This window comes from Neomonachus schauinslandi, chromosome 8 (genome assembly GCF_002201575.2).
Source record: "Neomonachus schauinslandi chromosome 8, ASM220157v2, whole genome shotgun sequence".
NCBI lineage: Eukaryota > Metazoa > Chordata > Mammalia > Carnivora > Phocidae > Neomonachus > Neomonachus schauinslandi.
Genome location: NC_058410.1, coordinates 51,200,532 through 51,222,483, shown reverse-complemented (window position 1 = coordinate 51,222,483; position 21,952 = coordinate 51,200,532). Strand labels below are relative to the sequence as shown.

At 47.5% G+C, this 21,952-nt stretch overlaps 1 pseudogene; it reads right to left on the bottom strand.

The window, feature by feature from the left end:
- Positions 1-221: 221 nt before the first annotated feature.
- LOC110583680 lies at positions 222-1,796 on the bottom strand (annotated as a pseudogene).
- Positions 1,797-21,952: the final 20,156 nt, after the last annotated feature.

Here is a 21,952-nt window from a genome sequence, read left to right as displayed (position 1 = left end):
AATATATGACCTTTCTAATCATCATTTTAGGTTAATTAAGGTCGTATAAAAAAGCTGTTTTATCTTTTTCTTATGAAATCTTGGGGATAATAGAATTAAATGTCTCTATACATCTTCTAAGAGTCTTCTGCATTTAAAAAAAATGGCCTATTCAGGAAACTCAAATTACTACCTGCATTAAGGATCTCCATTTTACATGCTTCTGAGGGTGAGTTTATTTATTTATTTTTTTTGGCTTTGATCAGGTCTTTATTCAAAATTAGCTGTCCAAAATGATTTGACTTTTAGAATAAACATAAGTTTTTAGGCAGCAGGCTTCTCCACAGTGGGTTTCTTTTCTGCAGGCTTCTTGTCAGCTGCTGGTTTCTTGGTATCTGCAGCCTTTTTCCCCACCACAGGTTTCTTCTGCTTCTTCACACCAACAGCCTTCTTTCCTTTCTTCCCTACCACAGGCTTCTTGCCTGGAACCCCCTTCTCATCTGATTTGGCTTCTAAGGCTGCTACCACCTTATCCATCCGGAGTTTGTGATTCTTGGCCTGGCGAAGAATGGTATTCCGGCGCATGGTCTTTGCACATTGGGTTTAGCTTCAACATGATTCTCAGGTTCTTCAGTGGATTCTTCTTCAGGACTCTGCGATGAATCTTCTTGCGTGGTGCTCGGAGGGCTCTTTGGATCTCTGGACTTTTCAAGATTCTGCTAAGGTCTGTATTAAGCACCTTATACATGGGAAGGTTGTAGTTACTCTTGAGGGAGGCAGCCTTTCGCCAAGTGCCATACAGATCATCTAACTTGTGGAAAGCACTTTCAGTCCAAATGCAGAAACGTCCCACATGCCCACCAGGAGCAAGTTTCAAAATGTTCAGTTTGCTTACATTAAGTAAAGTAATTTCAGGGATGTTTCTGAAGGCCTTGATGATACCGTTGTCTTCACTGTAGATGATGCAGGGTCCCCCGCGCTGGATACAACGACGGTTTCTCATTTTGCCCTTGCCAGCTCTTATTCGCTGAGATGCATAGACCTTTTTGATATCATTCCAGGCTTTTAGTTTCTTTTCTTTTTTTTTTTTTTAAAGATTTTATTTATTTATTTGAGACAGAGAGAATGAGAGACAGAGAGCATGAGAGGGAGGAGGGTCAGAGGGAGAAGCAGACTCCCTGCCAAGCAGGGAGCCCGATGCGGGACTCGATCCCGGGACTCCAGGATCATGACTTGAGCCGAAGGCAGTCGCTTAACCAACTGAGCCACCCAGGCGCCCATCCAGGCTTTTAGTTTCTTAAGAAGCAAAACAGCCTCCTTGGTCCTCTTGTAGCCTTCAACTTTATCTTCAACCACCAAAGGAAGTTTAGGAACTTCCTCAATGCGATGACCTTTAGCCACAACCAGCACTGGTAAGGCTGAGGCAGCCTGGGCAGAGCAGATGGCACATCGCCGCTGTGTTGTGTTCACTCTGAGATGCCAATGGCACCAGGTTTTGGTTGGTGCAAACACGCGGCCCCCACAACACACATTTCCAAAAGTACCCTGGCCAGAACGGTAAGTCCCTCTGCCTCGAACTCTGGGAATTCAAGCCACAGCTCTGCCAGTACCCCAAGACTCAGCACGGGTTTGATGACCTGCTAATTCACTGACAGCGTATGGCTGTTGTTTTTGTGCAAGTTGATGTGAACAAAGTTCACGATATCAGGTAGAATGGGAGCCTTGAACACAGCAGGCAAAGTAACATTTTTGCCAGATGATTCCCCCTTTTTGGAGTACACAGATATCAATGGACGAGCACACGCCATCGCGGGGAGAGGAGAGGGCCACGCTCTGAGTTTATTATTTTTTAAGCAAAACTTACAGGGTTTGGCAGCCTGGGGCTGCCAAGGGCTCATCTGGATCTGGGTCGGACCTGGCCATCAGTGGAAACGTCCCACACTCACACTTGCCCAGGGGACTTCATGTACTCCAGGGAGCTAGGATCAATCCAGGACTATGGGAAACTATTCTTTAATAGTGGCACTAATCTCCACTTCATGCCCTGGGGTGTGGTATTTTGGATTCATGACCTCAATCCATGGGGAGGGAGCCATCTCAAGGGTTTCCACTTGGCCATGCTTACTCTGAGAATTCTTAACCCGCAGTCAGTCCAAGGATCCAGCATGGAGATTGCTCCAACTGCCAAGTACGTCAGTTCCAATGATATGCTCGACATCAGGGGAGGTGGCCACTGCAGACCCAGGGGGTCCATGGTGAGCTGGACTATAGCCTGGTCTCCATTTATTACCTGGCCTCTGTGAGCGGCCACTCACTCTAACTGGGCGGGGCGGGGGGGGGCATCCAGGTGTTTCTATCTCATATTTCAGAGTCCCAGCTTTTCTCAGCCAAGCATAACCAACCTGCCTGGACTGAGCATTTAAGCATTGTGACTGGAGCTCTGTGACTCAACACTTCAGTCCTCAGGATGCTGCTTGGCTGTGTTTGCTCTTCCTCTATAGGAGAAAAAGGCCACTCTTTGGCTACCCAAGAGGTCCTCTGGCTCTCAAGTAACCCTTTAGCTGGTTGTTACTGGCCTTCAATTTCTCACTGTCCCTTGCAGAGCGTCAGTGCAACCCAGCAGTAACCAGCCATCCCCACTGTCCTTGTAGGCACTCTTCCATCCACATCTTCCAAGGGGCTACATCATCACACCTATTTGGGCCTTCACTCCTGCCAGGATGTTTTCCCAGGTCACCACCAACGAAATCTTTAGCAGTTGTGCCCTGCTCGGGTATGTGGAACACAGTGTCCTCTCTGCCCACCAGGATGTGCATGAATTTATCTTAATGCCTGTTTCCTTGCATTACTCCTGTCTAAGGTTGCCAGATAAAATACAAAACACTCAGGTAAATTTGAATTTCAGATTAACGATGAATTTTTTTAGTATGACTGTATTCCATGCAATATTTGGGATATACTTATGCTTAAAAATTTATTATCAGTCTAAAACGCAAGTGTGACTGGTGGAATCCTATATTTTTATTTGCTAGACCTGACACCCGTGCTCGCAGTACCACTTCTGTTAGTTCAGGTTCTCCAAGAAGCAGAACAGATTTATTGGGGACATGTCTATGAAGGATAAAGGAGAGGGACCCAAGGAAGTCTCTGACACTTGTGAAAGGGAGAAGGGATGGAAGGAGGACAGGGGAAGAAGAGTCCCAGACTCCGGCACCATTCATGGAAGGTTTGGCCAGGCTGCTGGGGAGTCCTCAAGCCAAAATCACCCATCAGAGGGGTTCTGTATCACTCCCCTAGCTTGCTCTGCGTATCTGGGAGCAGCCTGGAGGAATGTGGCCTCAGCAGGATTGCAGTGGTGGGCCCAGGGGGGCGGTGGCTGAGGCTGTCAATCAACTATGCTCCCCATGGCAGGAGATCTGAAGAACATCAGATTGGTCACTCTATCAATTCGGGTCCTTCAGGCAGCAGAGGCCAAGTTAAGAATATAAGAGGTTTATTTGGGGCAAGCCTGTGAAAGACTGAAGGAGACAAAGCAAGACTGGGCAGTGAAAGCCTTCAGATCTCAACATTAGTCTGACCTCCATGTGAGGAAAGGGGGAAGGAAGCAGAATTTGGCAGATACCTCCCAGTGTGACGCAGGTACGACAAAGTCCCATCCAACTTGACAGGGAGCTCTAAGGGAAGATTGCCCAGTAAAGAAGCCCCATTTTGAAAAGAGATGACTAGACCTTAGTACAGTCACCTGCCCAGTCATGGGCTGGGGGCTGTGTGCAAAGAGCACAGTCTCAGCTCCAACACTATCAACTGCAGCTCGGGGTTGCCAGCCAACTCTGCACTCCTCACAGCTGGATGGCAGATTCTTGAAGGTAGATCTGAATGGTGTACCCACATGGCTACCATAGTCAGCACTAAACGGAGTTCTGCACCATTTATTAAGTCCCATGACTGTATCCAGGCAGGGAGTAAGACCTAGTAACATCCCTGTCCTCAGGAGCTTATGGTTTAGTTGAGCAGGGAAGAAAACCAGGAGGAAATAACTCTAATACAATGTAGAAAGTTAGGGGTGCTGGCATGCTATAATTTCAGGGTATAAAATTGGCCCTGGCTCAGTCATTAGGTTGCTGATGACTTTTGAAAGGTGTGATTACTGCTCTGAGACTGTGTACCTAGAATAGGATTTGGAGTCAGAGATCCTGGGTTCAAATCCCCGGTCCTGCGCTTAGTGAACAAGGACTTTGAGCGATGTTCAACCTCTGTGGGCCTTGTTTTCTGTTTCTATTACATGGCATAGGATGACTTTTAGAATAGTATGAACCTCATTGGGTTTGCCATAAGGATTACATGAGACATTTCATTCAAAGAGTTTAGAAGAATTCCTGGTTTGTAACAAGCACTTTAAATGCTAGTATTATTACTAGGAAACTCAAGGCCATCGAGATTCTACAGCTGGGGAATACTTTGCTGAAAGTTTGAGAGGTCTACAAAGATGAGGCAATCCTCTATAGCTCAGAACCTAGTTCCACTCTGATTTAAAGATGAGAAATACAATGGGAGGTGGTGAGAGGTAAAGCAGCTGATCTTCTGACAATAGTATTAACACACAAGGTGCTGAGGAGGGGGTCCTGACTCAGACACATAGCCCTTGGGTGTCACTAAACGTCTGCCAACTGGCAGCGCTCTAGTGTAGCAAGGGGACATATATCCAAGAAAAGCAGGGCCCAGAATGGTTCTTTCATCCATGCAAGAGTCCCAGGCTCCTTTCTGGATTAGAAAATGTTTGCTAAAGGAAGCGTACAGAACTGCCAAGACTGGGATTTTGGACAAACGTTATGGGTTGAGAAGGGTAGCCTGAACTGGATGGGAGGGCAACGTGCCCTTGGAGGGAGGGCATGGTGGGTTGGCTTTGTCCATCTGCATACAGCAAAGTGGAGCATGTTTACTCACTCCAGTTCCAGGGTGGCAAATTCTCACTAGGAAAATCATCAGAGGAAGATTATACACATGCTGGGGGCACAGAGTGCATGAGCAGCGAGGTCTGGTGGGGAAGCAGACGGGGAGCACATAATGGCAAGAGAAGTCTTCACTGGGGGATGTAGTACAGAGAAGGAAGGCCGAGATTGAGAGTGAGAGAAAAGTCTTAAAAGGATTGTCAAGAAATGAGTTTGAGAAGGAATTTCACTAGGCTGTGTGTTTGTGTATGTATTTTTTTTATATAAACATATTTTACAAAATATATATCTGGACTACTTTTTGTAATGTGACATCACAGAGGGGCGCCTGGGTGGCTCAGTTGGTTAAGCATCCGCCTTCAGCTCAGGTCATGATCCCGGGGTCCTGGGATCGAGCCCCACATTGGGCTCCTTGCTTAGCGGGGAGTCTGCTTCTCCCTCTGCCGCTCCCCCTGCTTGTGCTCTCTCTCTCTGACAAATAAATAAATAAAATCTTTTTAAAAAACATGACATCACCCTGAGACTGGTCTCCAAGCTGTATCTGGGTTACACACATGTGCCCCAAAGCTGGCACAGTGACGGGGCGGATGCCTGGGGTTAGAACCTGAGGACAGCTGCTGTTTCCACGGTGCCGGGGGGGGGGGGAGGCGGCAGCGGCAGCCCTGCCTCTCTGTAGACTCGCTGCACAGTTGGAACCATCCCCCTTGGCCACAGCGCTATGAAGCACAGCTGAGACTGCCTCTCTGACCAGACACGTAGCACCTTCCAGAACCACAAGAATTCAGGGCAATGATCCCAAGTTCAGAGCAAATGACCCCAAGACTGTCCCTCAGCTTAAAGCATGCAGATTAGGATGGGGCAGGGTGTTTTCCGGTCTTTGGGATGCAGTCCACCCCTGAGGCCCTCTCCACCAAGAGCTGCTCTGTAGAGGGGGACGGTGGGATAAGCCCTTAACCTCAGCAAACATCAGGATTCCAACTCCTGGGGATGACATATGCTTATGAAAGAAGGGAGGCTTCTCTTTATTGGGGGTGAAGGCAGGGCAAGCCAGGAACTGAGTAACTGGAGGAGGCCAACAGGACCGAGTCGTTTCCTATGGCAGGCTGAGCTTAGAGTTGCATACGCCAGGGACGGGAGCAGAACGCCACACCAGGGGATGCTTTCCTTAACACTTCAAAGAGACCGTTTCGTTTTCATTTTAAAAAGTCATTCTGTTAAGGTTGTGGATAAGCTCATCTGGCACCCAGAAAAACCCTGTATGTGAAAATCCTTAGCTCAATTAAATATGATGTGATGAGCCTTGGGGGTTATAGGCAACTGATGAGTCACTGAACTCTGCCTCTGAAACTAATGATGGACTATATGTTGGCTAATTGAATTTAAATTTTTTAAAAAGTTAAAAAAATAAAAATTATATATTGTGGGTTCCCTTTTTAGCAACAGGAATTTGATTGAAAGGGAGGGCCTACCTCCAGTTCAACGGACATTTTTTTGTGTACCTAGGGGGTGCCAGGCGGGTGCCAACGGGCAGATCTCAAATCACAGTTTGAGGCCCAGTGCCGACTAGAAAGTGCTCGTTGTTAAAGGAGCCAGAGCATCCTGGTCTGTCTGATATGCAACTCAGGGTTCTGAAGAGAGTGGCTCTTGGTTGCCCTGGTTTTCTGACTCTCCCCTTTAGTACATGTCATCGCCGTGGGTTTTGAATGAAACCGGTTTATGAGGCAGTTACTGTGTGTGCTAATGCACTGAGGTGAGTTTCAAATTTAAAAATGCCTACATATTTGAAATAAATAGGTGTGGTTCCTCAACATGAGAAGGCTTTCTGACTGCAACTTTGGGAGCCACCAATGTCAACTATTTCTTTCTTTGGGAAATACGTTATGAAATAGCATGTGGAACTCGCCGTGGGGCAGACATTTGCTGTAGAGAAATCTCCAGGACGGCTTCCTTCCTCTGTTGGAAAACAGTGTTCGCTGGGGCCCATGTGGAATGGAGAGTTCCACCCGGCCTCACGGGGTGGGGATAACCCTGCAGGAAGGTGGGGCCATGGTGCCCAGGTCTGGCTGATGGGAGCCCCAGTACCTGGGAGGGAGCCCAACTAGACAAACCTGGAGCCCTGAATAACTCCTCAGCCTTTGTAGTGAGCCACAAATCTCCACTTCCAGACACGCTTCCAGAGATGAGCACTCCTGGGGGCTTCCGAGGCTAACGCTTCTGGGCATTGACCCTTCCCATCCCCCACTACATAGCCACCAGCCTTCTATGTGACTCTTCCTGTCTTAAGAGGTCCCCACCCTCCTCCAACTGAGGTCCCCAAAGACTATGAGCAGATGGCTGCTTAGCTAAATGAATGCATCCATTTTACTCTTTGGCTTAAGCACACCTCCAGCTAATTCATTCACCAAACTTTTTTTTTTTTTTTTTTTGGTGCATCTGCTATGTGCTAGACTCAGTGCAAGCATAGAGAGACTATAGAATTAGGGATCAGGTCTCCCCAAGTGTGTCTGCCAGTTACCAAAAGAAAAATGCAGCTCAGTAGAACCATTACAGGATTAGACCTGAACACCTGCTAGGTGCAAGGCCGTTTGCTAGAGACTGGGAATACAGTGGCACGCAAAACATTCCTTTCCTCAGGGAGTTTATGGTTTGATAGGGAAGACAGGCGAGGAAGGGGTACTTTGGCTGCATAATGGCAAACATGGTGATATCTGGTGAGTACAGGGCATCAGGGGAGAGCATGCGGGAGGGCACCCGGGCCGGCAGGATTTTGCTGGTTAGGTAGAGATTAATACTTCAAACAAGGCTTCGTGTGGACACATTATCCATTTGTGCAGGAATCCCTTCACAAACGTGCTAACGGGTTGTCCTCGGTGCATATAACTCATTTGACGACCACTGAGTGTTGGCACAGCAGGGCCATGCCGTCAGACGGCAGGCGAGCTGGGCCGATCGGACCCAGGTGACGTGGAGCGGGTACCATGGCGGCCAAGGTAAGAGGCGAGACATGGAACACAGCAGAGCCCCCTGCACAGACAGGACTCCTCCGATGGGACCGGGGGAGAACGTGGCCCCAGAGCACCTGAGGGGCAGCCCAGGCGGCAGTCTCTCTGTCCAAACACCCAAATGGCCCAGACAGTGACCGTAGCGTCAGACAATCACTGTGCTGTGCTGTGGTCAGGTTTGTGGGGCAAAGGCTGTCGGCTGGTTTTGCATGGGTTGTCGCCTTTCAATGGCTGCACATAGATCGCCAAAGAATCTGGTGTTAGAAAGAATGTTGTGATCACAAAAGCATCAGCTGAGAACTGCCGCATTATAGCCGGGACCACAGAGAGGCAAAGGTGTCACCTTTTCTGCTTCCAACAGCACGAACAACAAACTCCCCTGTCTGAGCCCACTGCAAGCCTCTTCCCGGCCTGGAGAGGGTAACCGCGCCCCCAGTCAAAGGGTTTAGGCAAACTTTCCCCTTTGCCGTACATGACAAAGCAATTTCTCCGCACATTTTCTTGAAAAATTGTTTTCATTATGAGACTTTGACTTTCCTCCCATTTTCCTCCCTGAAGAAAGGGCAGAGGAGATGGTAGCAGAGTCTCTGTCACTGCCGGCAACAGATTATCCACAACATTGTTCAAGGCAGGAGCCCTACACGGACACCACCAGTGGTTGTGTACGTCCTGCAGGTTGGCCGCCTGAGGAGGGGACAGGTGACTCCTTGCCAGCAGGGGTGACATATGTTCCTACCCTTTCCCAGCTGCGGGATTTAGTGGTCACTTCACAGGCTGCAGGGCTTGAAGACTCCACTCTTGGGGGACGCAGACATTGAATTTGAGAAAGCACCGCTCACCCCTAAGCCCGGCCAAATGCCCCCCAGAGCGGGTTTCCTCAGCAGCTCACACAGACGGTCTGGTCTGAAATGAGGCGCTGCCAGAGTGACCCTTGGGGCGCTGCAAGGCCGGTGAGTGGAATGGCTCCAAGGCAGTTTAGAGCCATAAAGGGCCTGAGGAAACAGCATTTCCCTCTCAGATGCTCTTAAAGGACTACTTATGAATCTCTACCATCAAGTCCAAGTTTATATTAATTCACTCTCCTCAAGTCAACCCTGCTTAGCAACAGCAACTCCGCAGAAGGGCTATGCCCTGCATGAGGTTGTCTCTGCAGAGGAAGGGCAGACAGGTTCAAGTTCAGGTGTGTTGCGAGGGTTTTTGTGTATGTTCTCACTTTAATTCTCACAAGTCTCTGGGATCCTTGTTATTTTCCTTGTGGTGGGAGAGTATCTGGAGAGATAGCCCTGATGGTTCCCACCAGGCCATTTAAGGACAGCAGCCATTGACTGCAAAGGAAACAAGAGGAGCATTTTTTTTTTCTTTTTAGATTTTATTTATTCGAAAAAGAAAAAACCACCATATAGATTTTATTTACTTATTTGACACAGAGACAGAGAGAGAGAGAGAGAGAGAGCACAAGCAGAGGGAGAAGCAGGCAGACTCCCCACGGAGCAAGGAGCCCGATGCAGGACTCAGTCCCAGGACCCCGGGATAATGACCTGAGCTAAAGGCAGACACTTAACCGACTGAGCCATCCAGGTTCCCCAAGAGGAGCATTTCTATCTTGGTTTCCACAAGCCAGTGACGGGGAAGAAAGAGAGGACTATTAGAATCACCGAGATGTTCAAGGATTAAAAAATAAAAGAGGAGTCCTCTTTTGCACCCATCCCCCCACCCACCCACACTAGGAAAAGATGATGGGGAAACCAGAATAAAACTAGGAGAGTCCTGGAGGGGCTGTGGCAGGTTACAGTTTCCAAAGATGGTCACAACAATGTCCCCCATCCCACATGGTCTCTGTACAATGGGACTGTGGCAGGCTTCTCAAAAGGGGGGTCTGTGCCGCCTCTCCTTGAGTCCGGGCAGGCTAGAGGACTGGTAGCAATAGCAGGATGTGGGTTCTGAGAGTCGTCTTAAAAGGCCGTGCAGTTCTGCTTGGGAGCTGAGACACTCGCCTGTGGGGCCCTGAGCAGCCATGTTGTGAGGGAGCCCAGGTCATACGGAGGGGCCACAAGGAGGTGTCCTGGCCAGCAGCCCCAGCTGAGGTCCCCAGTGCCATCCACAACCACACATGTGAAGGAAGAAACCTCCAGATGATTCCAGCTCCCAGCTATCAAGTTGTGCCCATCTGAGGCCTCAGAACAGAGAGAGGTAAGGTATCCCCATATAGATTCCATGAGCATCATAAAATGGTTGCTTTAAGGCCCTAAGTTTTGGGGTAATTTGTTATGCAGATGTCACCAGAACAGGGCCCAGCATTCTTTTTCCAGGGCCAAGGAAAGTCTTAGATCCTATTGGTGGATTAGAGGATTCCAGAACTCAGGATCTGTGCTTCTTGGGAGCTCTGGGGTAAGATCTCAGAGACATATGGCTACGTGGTGGTAGACAGGGCTTTGGGCAGCCTCTCAGATTCTAGAACTTAGCATGCTCTGGAGTTAACAGGACAATTCCTCTATCCTTGAGCATGGCATAGATGGAAAGGGATGGAGAGAAGTGGTCATCTGTGAGGGCAGTGACCAAGGTCAAACAGGGTAGTTCAGAAAACATCCATGTGGCCAGATGGCACTGAAGACCAAATGCCACACTCTGCTGCAGCCCCACCGAATGCTTGGCAACACGTGAGCCCTCCAGAACTGAGACACAACTAAGAATCCATGCTTCCGGATTCCCAGGATGATAGACTAGGGACAAAATCTTGGTCCCAGGAGAGAACCAGTGTGCCGAGAAAAGGGAGAAACATTTTATATTCCAGTGTCCAGCAGGCATGTGTCCCACATGGTAGCTCCTAGCTGGGGGCAATGCAAGCATGCTTCTCTGGCTTTGCTTGTAGGAAAACCAAGAGTCTCATGATGGGCCATACCCATAAAGAGCCCACAGGTAATACCAAGGAGGCTAAGGTGCACTCAAGTGAAGTTATCTTGGACACCAGAAGGAACAAAGGTGGGAATTCTGAATCTACAGGAGTGTGGGCTCAGCCAGTACTCACTTCCTTCCCTGCAGTAGGCTACCAGAACCTGGAAGGAAAAGGCTGATGGGTTCCACAGAGAGTTTCCTTGAGAGAAGCCCTGGAAGGGGAAATGGCCACATGGTCTCCTGAGGCAGATTGGCCTTGAACTTCCCCAGTGAGATCCCTGAACTCTAAACTCTGTTCTAGCAAGTCCGAAGTCAAGGGAGACTTAGAAGTCTCCAACTGCCAATGGATGTGGATAGCTTGCCGAAAGGAACAGGAGGGTCTCAGCAGCGACTGGTGTCATTAATAGCTGACGGATGTTCAAGGAGATTGAGAACCTGGTAGGACCTTCCCCAGCACATTGCCCAATATGTTCCCCAGTAACATGTGAGCAAGGACACAATTCTGGAAAATATGAATGGGCTAGGACCCTGGAAGAGACCAGGACATGCCACCCAAAAATATGCCACTTTGGCATACTGGTAATTTTGACCTGAAGACAACCGAGGAACATCAGATGCAGGAATGGCTCTCTGACCTCCCCATTTCCACCTAAAAGCAGGGCATACATTTTCTGAGAAAGGTGACCTCCTGGTGTCAGGAAGAGGAGAACATTCTTATTACTGGAAATGGGGAGTCAAAGCAGAGATGAATCTGCATAAACAAAAATCTTCCATTAATTTCCCCCATATGTTTCCAAGTCACTTTCCCCCTGCCTCCTGACCCAGCCCAACTGCCCTTTTCATTTGTCTTGTCATCTGCACAATGCATAGTTTTTTGTTAAAATGGAATAGAAGCTCTCAGGCCTACTTACTTCTTTAGGGCTTCATTTCTAGTACTTGAAGACCTCCATGTACATATAAAAATATTCACATCAAATAAAACTCGTGCTCTTTTCTCCTGTTAACCTGTTTTTTTGTCAGTTTAACTCTTAGGTCCAGTCACAGAACCTAAGAGGGTAGAGGAGGTCTTTCCTCCCCTATAACACAAAAGTGTCAGAAAGTCAGCCTCCAACAACTTAAGGGGATGGGGGACCAAACACAGAAACGGAGTTACAGAGAAGCGAAGAGATCTATTTCAGACACACCTGAGTTTGTGGTCCGAGATTTGTACCAACTACAATAAGCTGGCTCCCCAAAGACCACCAGGAGACTCTGTTGATAAAACAAAATTGAATTTATTCTTTAACGCAGGAGATAACACTAACTCCACCCTGGTGGTGTCTCAGATTGGGGAGGGGAAAGTCAGAATCAACTGAGAATTAGACGTTTGGCTCAAGGTGGGTCTTAGAATGTAGGACCTGATTTGGACTGGGTAGGAATGATATGACAGCCCAGGATTGCTGGAAACAGCAAGGTGAGGATCTGGAGAGGAGAGCTTCAAAGGATCTTTCCTGTTGACGCTTTCCACTGAAGAGCTGATGCATCTTATAGGAAGTTCCTCTAATGGGCAATCAAACTTTGCCTGGTCCTAGAAAAGTCAAGTCAGGCTAATGAAGACATGCTAAAGACTTGCCAATGAAGACAGCAAAGTCATGTCACTAGACAGTAAGGGTGGTTTCAGTTCCGGGTGTGTGGCTGAGTGTGGGAATGGATTGTTCTGTTCTCACCACTACAAAGTATACCCATTTTACAGATAGTAAGCCTTAGGTTTAGAGAGGCTAAGTAACTTACCCAAAGTCACAAAGCGAGTAAAGCTTAATAGTACAGTGGTTATAAGCCCGGGCTCTGAAATGAAACTACTTGGGATCATATGCAAGATTAGAAAGTTACTTAATTTCTCTGTGCCTCAGTGTTATCATCTGTAAAAGGAAGGCACCAGTGGTAACTAGCGTAGCGTTGCGGTGAGGATTCAAACAGCGATGGCTGGAAAGCCCCCCGCACAGCGCCTACCGCTGAGCCCAGGAAATAATAGCTAGCAGTAGTAAGAGTTGCACAAATAGTAAGAACGGTGGTAGTAATAATAATAAGTGTGGATCAGAGTTCAAACAAGTTCTGATTCCAGAGCAGAATCCGCTCCATAAGTTGCCCAGTACAAAACGAAACTGCAGAGCCCCTTGTCCAAAAATGAAGGATGTCCAGACAGGGACAATAGCACATTAAACCTAGCATGGGGCCCTTCTAAGCGCCAGGCCTTGGGTGCTTGCCCAGGTCCCACACCCATGAAGCTGGCTCTTCTCCAGAGCTCCTTTGAGGGAAATCTATCCTGCTTTTAACTAGCACTGCATTGTACTAACTGGTTTTTCCCACATCACGACTACCGTCTGAAAAGTTTGGAACCCCAGTGCAAGGCTGCCTTCCTGCAAAATCTATAGCTGTTTTACCGATGCAGATCCTGCAAAACCTGACCTTCCCATACCAGACTAAGTTGCACCAAGAAGCAAGTATCCATTGCCTTTTGGACAGACTCTTCTGTGGAAAGGAAGGTAAAAAAGAGACTGGGAATATTCTTAGCCCTACCCCATGCCACCAAAGCACACCAAGCTCAGACTTCAAGTCTGGTTCTCTACATCTTTCATCTGAAAATCAACAGAGTCTCTTGGTGGTCTTTGGGTAGCCAGCTTGTGATATTATGTCTTCCCCTGATTAGAGGAATTGTGGGTGAATCAGTTTTGAGATGAACTTGGTGAAATTGTCTAGTTCCATTTGGGACAAAGCTGACGGGAATGTTTTACTTGGTCAAAGCCATTAGCAAGAGAAAGCAAAGCAAAAGAACCACAGTAGAAGGTGACACAAAAAGTTGATGTTTGGTTGTGGCATCAAACTGCTCCCTGGGCATCTAAGACTTAGTGCAATGACTTTCCAACTCCAGCTTCACTGGGAAAGAACATTTCGAATGTTACTTTATGGCATTAGATCAAATGAGGTAAGACTCCTTTAGAAAAAACTATTAGAGGGGCACCTGGGTGGCTCAGTTGGTTGTCTGCCTTTGGCTCAGGTCGTGATCTTGGGGTCCTGGGATTGAGCCCCTTGTGGGGCTCCCTGCTCAGTGGGGAGTCTGCTTCTCCCTCACCCTACTCGCTCTCTCTCTCAAATAAATAAATAAAATCTTAAAAAAAAAAAAATAGCTCCTGCTGGGAGCTTGGGGACCACACCACTCATCTGGAAATACTGCCCTGGATCTAGAAAACAGAGGTATGCTCACGGGGAGAAGCAACTGGCAACTCAGTTGCTCGGGAAGAGCGAGCAGCAGTAATCATGTGTGAACGTCATTGTCCTCCATATTCCTTGGTTCCCCAACTGCATCATTCATTGAAAAACATTACAACTTATCATCTTCCCCCGAATGAAGCTACAGACTTTAATTACAAGAATCAGGAAAAGCAATGACATTTTAACTCTAAGAGTTAAATTGGAGACACTGAGACCTGGAGACACTGTATAACTTTGAGATCACATGGTTACGGTGTGTGAATGCCAGGTCAGGCTCTCTCGTGTATCTCCCTGTGTTCTTCGGTCTGCTGTTACAGATCATCAGACTACAGACATGAAGGTGGGATTTTGCCTTCTTTTTTTGTATCTAACCCATACCTGGTGTATAATAGGCCTCAAGGAATGTGGGTCGAGTGAGGGCATGACCGCTGGTTGTTCTAGAAGAAGTGCAGCTGGAGAAACAGGTATCTACAGCTACTTGCCCTGGGCCGTGCTCCCAACCTGTTCCCAGCATGTGTGTGTGGCAGAGGCTGATCCACAGGCTTTCTCTGGATGGTCTTTTAACCCCTGAAAAGATCTTACCTCCTAGAAAGTTCTGGTTTAATAATCCACTCCTCACTTCCAGGACAACTTTTCATAATAGTTGGTCTCTGCGATTGGCTGAATTTGCATTTCTTTATTTCATAGAGTTTATTCTTCAATGTCAGTGCTCCCTTCAAGTTCTTCTTTTCCAAAAATTGGCCTGTCAGTGTAGCAGTTCGATCTCCCCCTCTGTCCGGTTACTATAAGGCATGTGTCTGCACCCTTAGGAAATACTCTCTGTCTCAACTAGTGATCTAGGCTGTGATCCCTCTGTGGGAGCCAGGTTTATTTATGTCACAGAGGTGTTTTTCCTTCCTTCCCTGTTGGACAGTTTGATGTTGCCATTAAGTACAGTTTTGTGATTTTTGAATGTGGTGGGACAGCGAGGGCTGGCCTGTAGCACCCAGCCCTTCCTGCCATCCTGGTTGTCCCCTGCTTGGCTCCAAGTCCCCCACAAGTGGACACCCCAGCCTACATGTCCGCACACCTGTAAACAGCCACCCTTGGCTACCCCTCAGGCCCAGGGATACAAGTACCAGTGTAGTAGTCAACGATGGTGACGGCCTGAGGAAGAGGCCCACTCAGGACCCAGCAGTGGGCTCAAGGACACTGGGACGGTCCCCAGTTAGTCTATCTGAGCTGTTATAACAGAATACCATAGCCTGGAGGGCTTAAACAACAGACATTTATTTCTCATACTTCTGAAGGCTGGGAATTCCAAGAGAAGGTGCTAGCTGATTCATGTCTCTTCCTGGTTTATAGATGGCAACATTCTTGCTGTGTCCTCATGTGGTGGAGACAGAGATCACCTCCCTCGTGTCTCTTATAAGAGCACTGATCATGTAAGGGCTCATCATAAGGGCTCCCTCTTATGACCAATTAATTACCTCCCGAAGGCCTTACCTCCGAATACTATCATACTGGGGACTAGGGTTTCGACACGTGGATTTGGGTGGGGGGACTCAAACATTCAGTCCACAGCAGATAGGGAATACCAGGTACTGGATACTTGGTGCCTGGCCCAGAAGGAAAGGGTTCCCAGGCTCCCAGGGGGGCACATCTCCTTGACTCAGTAGATGCCTGGCCCATGGGGAGAAGACCAGAGCTGGGCCCTCTAAAGCTCAGAGCTCAGAGTCGGCCCCTCTTTCCTGGTCTAAGGGGGTATAACCTAGCCCCCCATGTCTCCAGGCTCTCACTGGCTGATCTTCAGAGCAAATTGAATGGCCAGATGCGAGGCTATCTGACAAAGATCTGGAACAATTACTTGGAAGGCCACATCGCAAGTAGGAAAAGAGAAACTGAGGGTAGGGCCACTAATTTCTATTCTACTTTTTGTACTTAAGTACAAAAGAGATCCTAAACTTGAACCTGGTCTATCCAAGTCATTATGAAGATATATTTGTCAAAATAGGAGAACAGAACATATACTGGGAAGTTTGTTAGCTTGACATATCTTTTCAAACATTAGACTTGGGGGTACAGGCCTTCCTTTGTACTTCTGTGTGGAGGTTCAGAGTACAATACTCAGGGGCACACAGCACCATGTGTATCAAATACATAACCTAACTCGCTTCATATCAAGAGCCTTTCTGCATTTTTACTGGATATTATGAAGAACATTGTATATAGAGATCATTTCTAGTTGTTGAGTGTTCTATTCCTCCCTATCTGATTTTCTACCATTTGACTTGGAAATCATTGTACTCTCATAGTTGTATGAAAAGCCGTCACTTTACAAGCAATGTGTCGGTGTTAAAATCTTACGACAGCGTTCTGAAGAGTCAGGGGAATATTAACAAGTAAATCCTTTCTTCTTTAGTGGAAAACAATTCTAAAAGCATCTGCTTGCCAGGGTGCAGTTAGTCCCTCTTGCTTTGAGTCCAGGAGGAGCATATTTCGCAGCATTTGCTGAAATTTGTTTTGTTCCTGTCCTCTCCATTAGAACCAGAGGTCCTCAAAAGCAAGCACTGAACCTTCTTCCTTTTTAGATTTCCAGCACCCAGCCCTGTGCTAGGCATATAGATAACTAGTATTATGTTGTGCTATAGCAAAAAATATACATATTTGTTCTTTGTCTCTGGTTCTTAGCATGCAGTTTCTAAAACCCTTGGAATTTCCTGAGTGATAGGAATGTCTTGCCTGCCAATGACCTGACTTGATGGGGGGCCTAGATAGCTTCAGGATGGGCGCTGGTGGCCAGAAAACCAACCACGTGATTAGAGTTGGAACTTTCAGCCCCACCTCCCAACACCTATGGAGGGGAGAGAATCTGGAGATTGAGTTCAATCACCAATGGTCAAGGATGTCATCAGCCAAGTCTAGGTAATGAAGTCTTGATCAAAACTGAAACAATGAGGAGGAAATTTTGTGTTGGTGAACGTGTTGATGTGCTGGCAAGGGAGAGAGGGGGCATGGAAGCTCTGTATCTCCCACCCTATGCATCTCTTCCATTTGGCTTTTCCTGAATTGTATTCTTTATAATAAGTCAGAAATCATTAGAAAGTGCTTTTCCAAGGTCTCCAAGTCATTCTACCCAACTATCAAATCTGAAAGGGGTTACGGGAACCCCCAAATTTGTAGCCAAGTTGGGTGGAGTAGGGGTAGCCTGGGGACTCTGGTGTTGCAACTGGGATCTGAAGTGAGGGGCAGACTTGTGGAACTGAGCCCTCAACTTCTGTCTGTGCTACTCCAGATACTCAGTGTCAGAATCGAATTGAATTGCAGGACACTCCTTCTATTGAGAAATAGAGGCCATGTCCCCTCCCTTGAATAGGGACAGGTTTGCAATTGCTTCAACTAATAGAGTATGGTGGAAGTGACACCATTTACCTCCAAAGCCAGATCATAAAAGATCATGCAGCTTCCCTCTGGTTCTTGCTTAGAATTCTCCCTTTGGGGATGTCCCCTTTTGGAATCCAGCTGCCACGCCATGAGAAGCTGCAGCTACCAAGTAGAGCCACAGGAAGGTGCCTGGTTGACTGTCCCAGCTGAGCCCAGCTGTCAAGTGTCTGCCAGGTGCCAGCCATGGGAGTGAAGAGGCCCCCACATGTTTCTAGCACCCCAGGCACTCAACTCCCCAGCTAGAACTCCAGAATCCTGGAGTAGACACATGCTATTCCTGCTGTATGTTATCCAAATTCCTGACGCACAAAATCCAGGAGCATAGGGCACCTGGGTAGCTCAGATGGTTAAGCATCTGCTTTCAGTTCAGGTCATGATCCCAGGGTCCTGGGATCGAGTCCCGCATCGGGCTCCCTGCTCAGCAGGGAGCCTGCTTCTCCCTCTCCTTCTTCTGCTCCCCTTGCTTGTGCTCTCTCACTCTCTCTGTCAAACAAATAAATAAAATCTTAAAAAAAAAAAAATCCAGGAACCTCATCGAAAAGCTGTTGTTTCTGCCACTGTTTTTGGGGTAAATTCTCACAGCAATAGTAACTGGGACACAGTGCCACTGTGTAATGGCCAGATTTCTAAAACTCTTTTTCTTTATTCTGAGTGAGTCTGTTTATTATAAGGGCTGTATATATAAAAATTAGGCCATCAGAATTTGGTTACCTGCTAGTTATTGAAAGAACAGGTAATTTTTTTTAACATAAAAAATTATGGCTTTTCAGGATGTGGGGAAATACTTTTTGTGTATGGCAAGTCTCTTACGACATAAATCTTTCCACATATCTTTGATTATTCTCTTAGATAAATTCCTAGAGATGGATCTGCTGGGTTAAATGACATGCATATTTTATTATTGATTATTATTATTTTTGATCCATATGACCAGATTGTTGAGTCGCATCACCAACTCAATGCCCTACCTCCCCCCAGGCTTGGGGAGCTGCCTGGGGAGAGGGCTGGGACTGTTCTTTCCTGCTTTTTCCTCCTCTACATTCACTGCTTCTAGGTCCCCTGGAGCATAGTGTGGGGAGGAGTGGAAGAGATAGAAAAGGGGCAAAGTCTTGTACCTGGTATGGTTCTGTCTTGGGTGGCATTTCCCCTCTTGCACATCCGGGTGCCCACTGTCCTGTAGGGCACGTGGTAAGTCCTTTGGGAGGTCTTTGGGATGCTTCCCGTCATGTGGGAGGTGTGCCTGCATTGGACCTCATCCTTTCCCCTCAATTCCAGTCCACACTGGAAAACCCACAGGCTTTTGCTGTTGGTCCATTTCCCTGCAGCCAGTTGTTGCCTCTGGGCAGGGCTCCAGCAACACAGCACAAACCTGGCTTCCTGCCACGGCACGCACTTGGCCATGGGCAGCTCATGCCTCCTTATCACTGCAGATGGGGGGTGGGGCAAGGTGGGCTGTTCCCCCTCTTTGCAGTGCCATGGCTAACCAGTTCCTTTCTCCCGCTCAGTCAGCGCAGGATGCAGATCAGCAATTGCGCTCTAAACAAATGTTCAGAGGTGAGCTGCCTGTCTCTCCTCGCAGATGCTCTCAAATCCTATGATCCATCTGGATGGGGGGCCAGGGGAGCACTCTCCCCTAGGTCAGGAACTCCATATCCGATGCCTCCTCCAATTTCCACACCTTGGGCTTATAGAAACCAGATTGGGGGTGGAAGGGAGGTTAGTGGAGCACTGGGGATGGGTCTGGGAGCCCTCCCTCTCCGTAGGATGGAGAGATAGGGCATCTGCTTCTCAGCTCTGAGGCTTACCCCATTAATCAGACAACAGGAAAAATTCCATTTGAAATTCTCTTATAGTAATTGGTTAAATAATTATGGTATGTTCTCTACAAAGGAATAAAATCAGGCATTCATAATCTGAAGGCTAATTAATGGGAAATAATTATCGATATGTATTTATTGACATCTATTTAATGGTATATTGCTAAACGAAGAACCTGAACTCCAAAGCCACATAATTCCATATTTATAAAATACACATTATGTAATTTATGCATAGAAAAAAAATCATTAGAACATTCACCACACCATTGTTTTCCCAGGGGGATAGAATTATAGGTGATTTTCTTTTCTTCTCTATGCTTTTTGAGGGGTTTTCACATTTCTATGAGCACATGCTCCTTCGATAAGCACAAAAATTATCTCTGAAAAAATAAAATTACATGTTCACCCCCCCTCTTGTCCACATGCCTCCGCCAAATGTTCTCTTTCCTTATTAACTTTTGAGTTTTCAGTACGGACGAAGCTGTTCTCCTTCAAAGCAAATGCAGGTGCAGAAAGAAAACCCACACGTGCTGGTGCTAACTTCTCAGCAGTCAGCAAGAGCACTCATGCGCCGGACCTGCCTCCACGGAGACCCGTGGAGCTCGGAGCTCGGAGCTCGGAGCAAGGCAGCCTCCCTGCAGCTGTTTCTGGGACACTGCCTGGAGCTGAGGTCTGCACGTTGGAGCCACCGGGGAGGCTCTAAAACCAACCAATGCCATGGCGGCAGCAGTAAAAAGCAGAGTGGGTTCGGTGTGCCGCCCAGGTGAAGAACCCCTGCCCAAGGCCGGGAGCCTCACCTTCTCTGGGAGTCCCCTATGTCTTCTCCTACATTAACTGTCTGAAAGTATTTGATTACAAATGTAGTCTCCCAAAGTATAATTAGAAGTAGGAAGCAAGAAGATAAGGGTTTTAGAGTGTTTTCTGGATTGAATCGTAACCTCAAAAGATTTAAGTCTGGGCGCCTGGGTGGCTCAGTCGTTAAGCGGCTGCCTTCAGCTCAGGTCATGATCTCAGGGTCCTGGGATCGAGCCCCGCATCGGGCTCCCTGCTCGGCGGGAAGCCTGCTTCTCCCTCTCCCGCTCTTCCTGCTCGTGTTCCCTCTCTCGCTGTGTCTCCTCTGTCAAATAAATAAATAAAATCTTAAAAAAAAAAAAAGATTCATGTCAACCTAGAACCTTAGAATTCGACCTTGTTAGGGTTTTGCAGATGTAACCAAGGTAAGATGAGGTCATACTGGATTAGGAGGGGCCCTGAAGCCCATCTTCTTGCAAGGACGGGAGAGGTGGAGACTCACACAGTGGGAAGAAGGCCACGAGCCGCAGAGGCAGAGATGGGAGTGATGCAGCTGCCGGCCAAGCTACGCCGACGATTGCCGGCCCCTTCCAGAAGCTAGGAAAGAGGCATGGCGTGGACTCTCCCTCAGAGCCTCTGGAAGGAGCCAACCCTGCCGATTCCAGACTTCTGGCCTCCTGAACTGTGAGAGAATAAGCCTGTTGTTTTAAGCCCCCCAGCCTGTGGTAATTTGTTCCCGCAGCCCTAGAAAACGCATACCAGCCCTTTCAGAGGTCTCCCCCAGAAGCAGAGAAACGATGCCCCATCACATCTCTGTAAGAGGGAAATGCTCTCCTCAGCACAGCCCTTTTCTGGACCTCAAAGGTCTCTCCCCTGCATGCCCAGTTCTCTCTGTGCACATGGGAAAAATGCCTCTTAGATAATACATGTCAATTTTCTTTCAATTACATGTAGCACAGGAGCTATTTGGTTAGCAAGGTGGGAAAAATCCCCACTATACATTTTGTTCCATTGCTTTTCCCAGCTCAGTCAGAAGACTTCTTATTAGATTCACTCACCTGGTAACTAATGAGAACTGCCAGTCTTTGAAAAGCAATTACTTCTAAGTAAAATAAGCACTTCTCTGAACGAGTCAGAAAAAGCTGTATATACTGTAAACAAAGCACTACAGGAGTAGCATTTTGCTATTTCTGCTTCAATTTTAAAAAACGTCCCTTATCAGGACCATCTTTAATAGAGGATGGGAGAATGGTGAGGCCTTAAGTGGTCATTTACTTGATTTTCCAGCTTTCCCATGGGCAGGACCAACCATGTAAATTAAGTTCCATTCGGTTGAATAAATCATTACTGCATGTCCTCTCTGCGAGGGGCTGGGGAGACAAGGAGACCACTGCCCTCGGAAAAACCACAGTCCACAGGGAAAGCAGACAAGCAGCCACGGATTAGAGCCCGAATGTAATGCAGAAGCATCTGCGTGCTAAAGAGGTGGCATGGAATGACCTTCCAATGAGACAGGGTGGATTCCACATGTATGTGTATCTCTGCTCCCATCTGAAAATGCAGTAAAATGAGAGTAACAGAAAAAAAATCTATGCACAAACCAAAAGGGGCAAAGAGAATTGGAAAATAGACCACAACAAATGAGAAACGTCTTCAGATTTGGTAGGATGGAGAATAGAGGAAAGAGAGGAACAGAGCAATCTGACCCTCAAGTGCCCACAGAAGGTGCAGAGCCCGCCACTCTGGAATTGTGAACTATGGGAGGCGGGGGTGGGTAAAAGGTGAAAAACAAGAGGTTTGGTTGAAATTCTGTTTAAGGAGAAATTAGATCCCAGGTTGCTCTCCA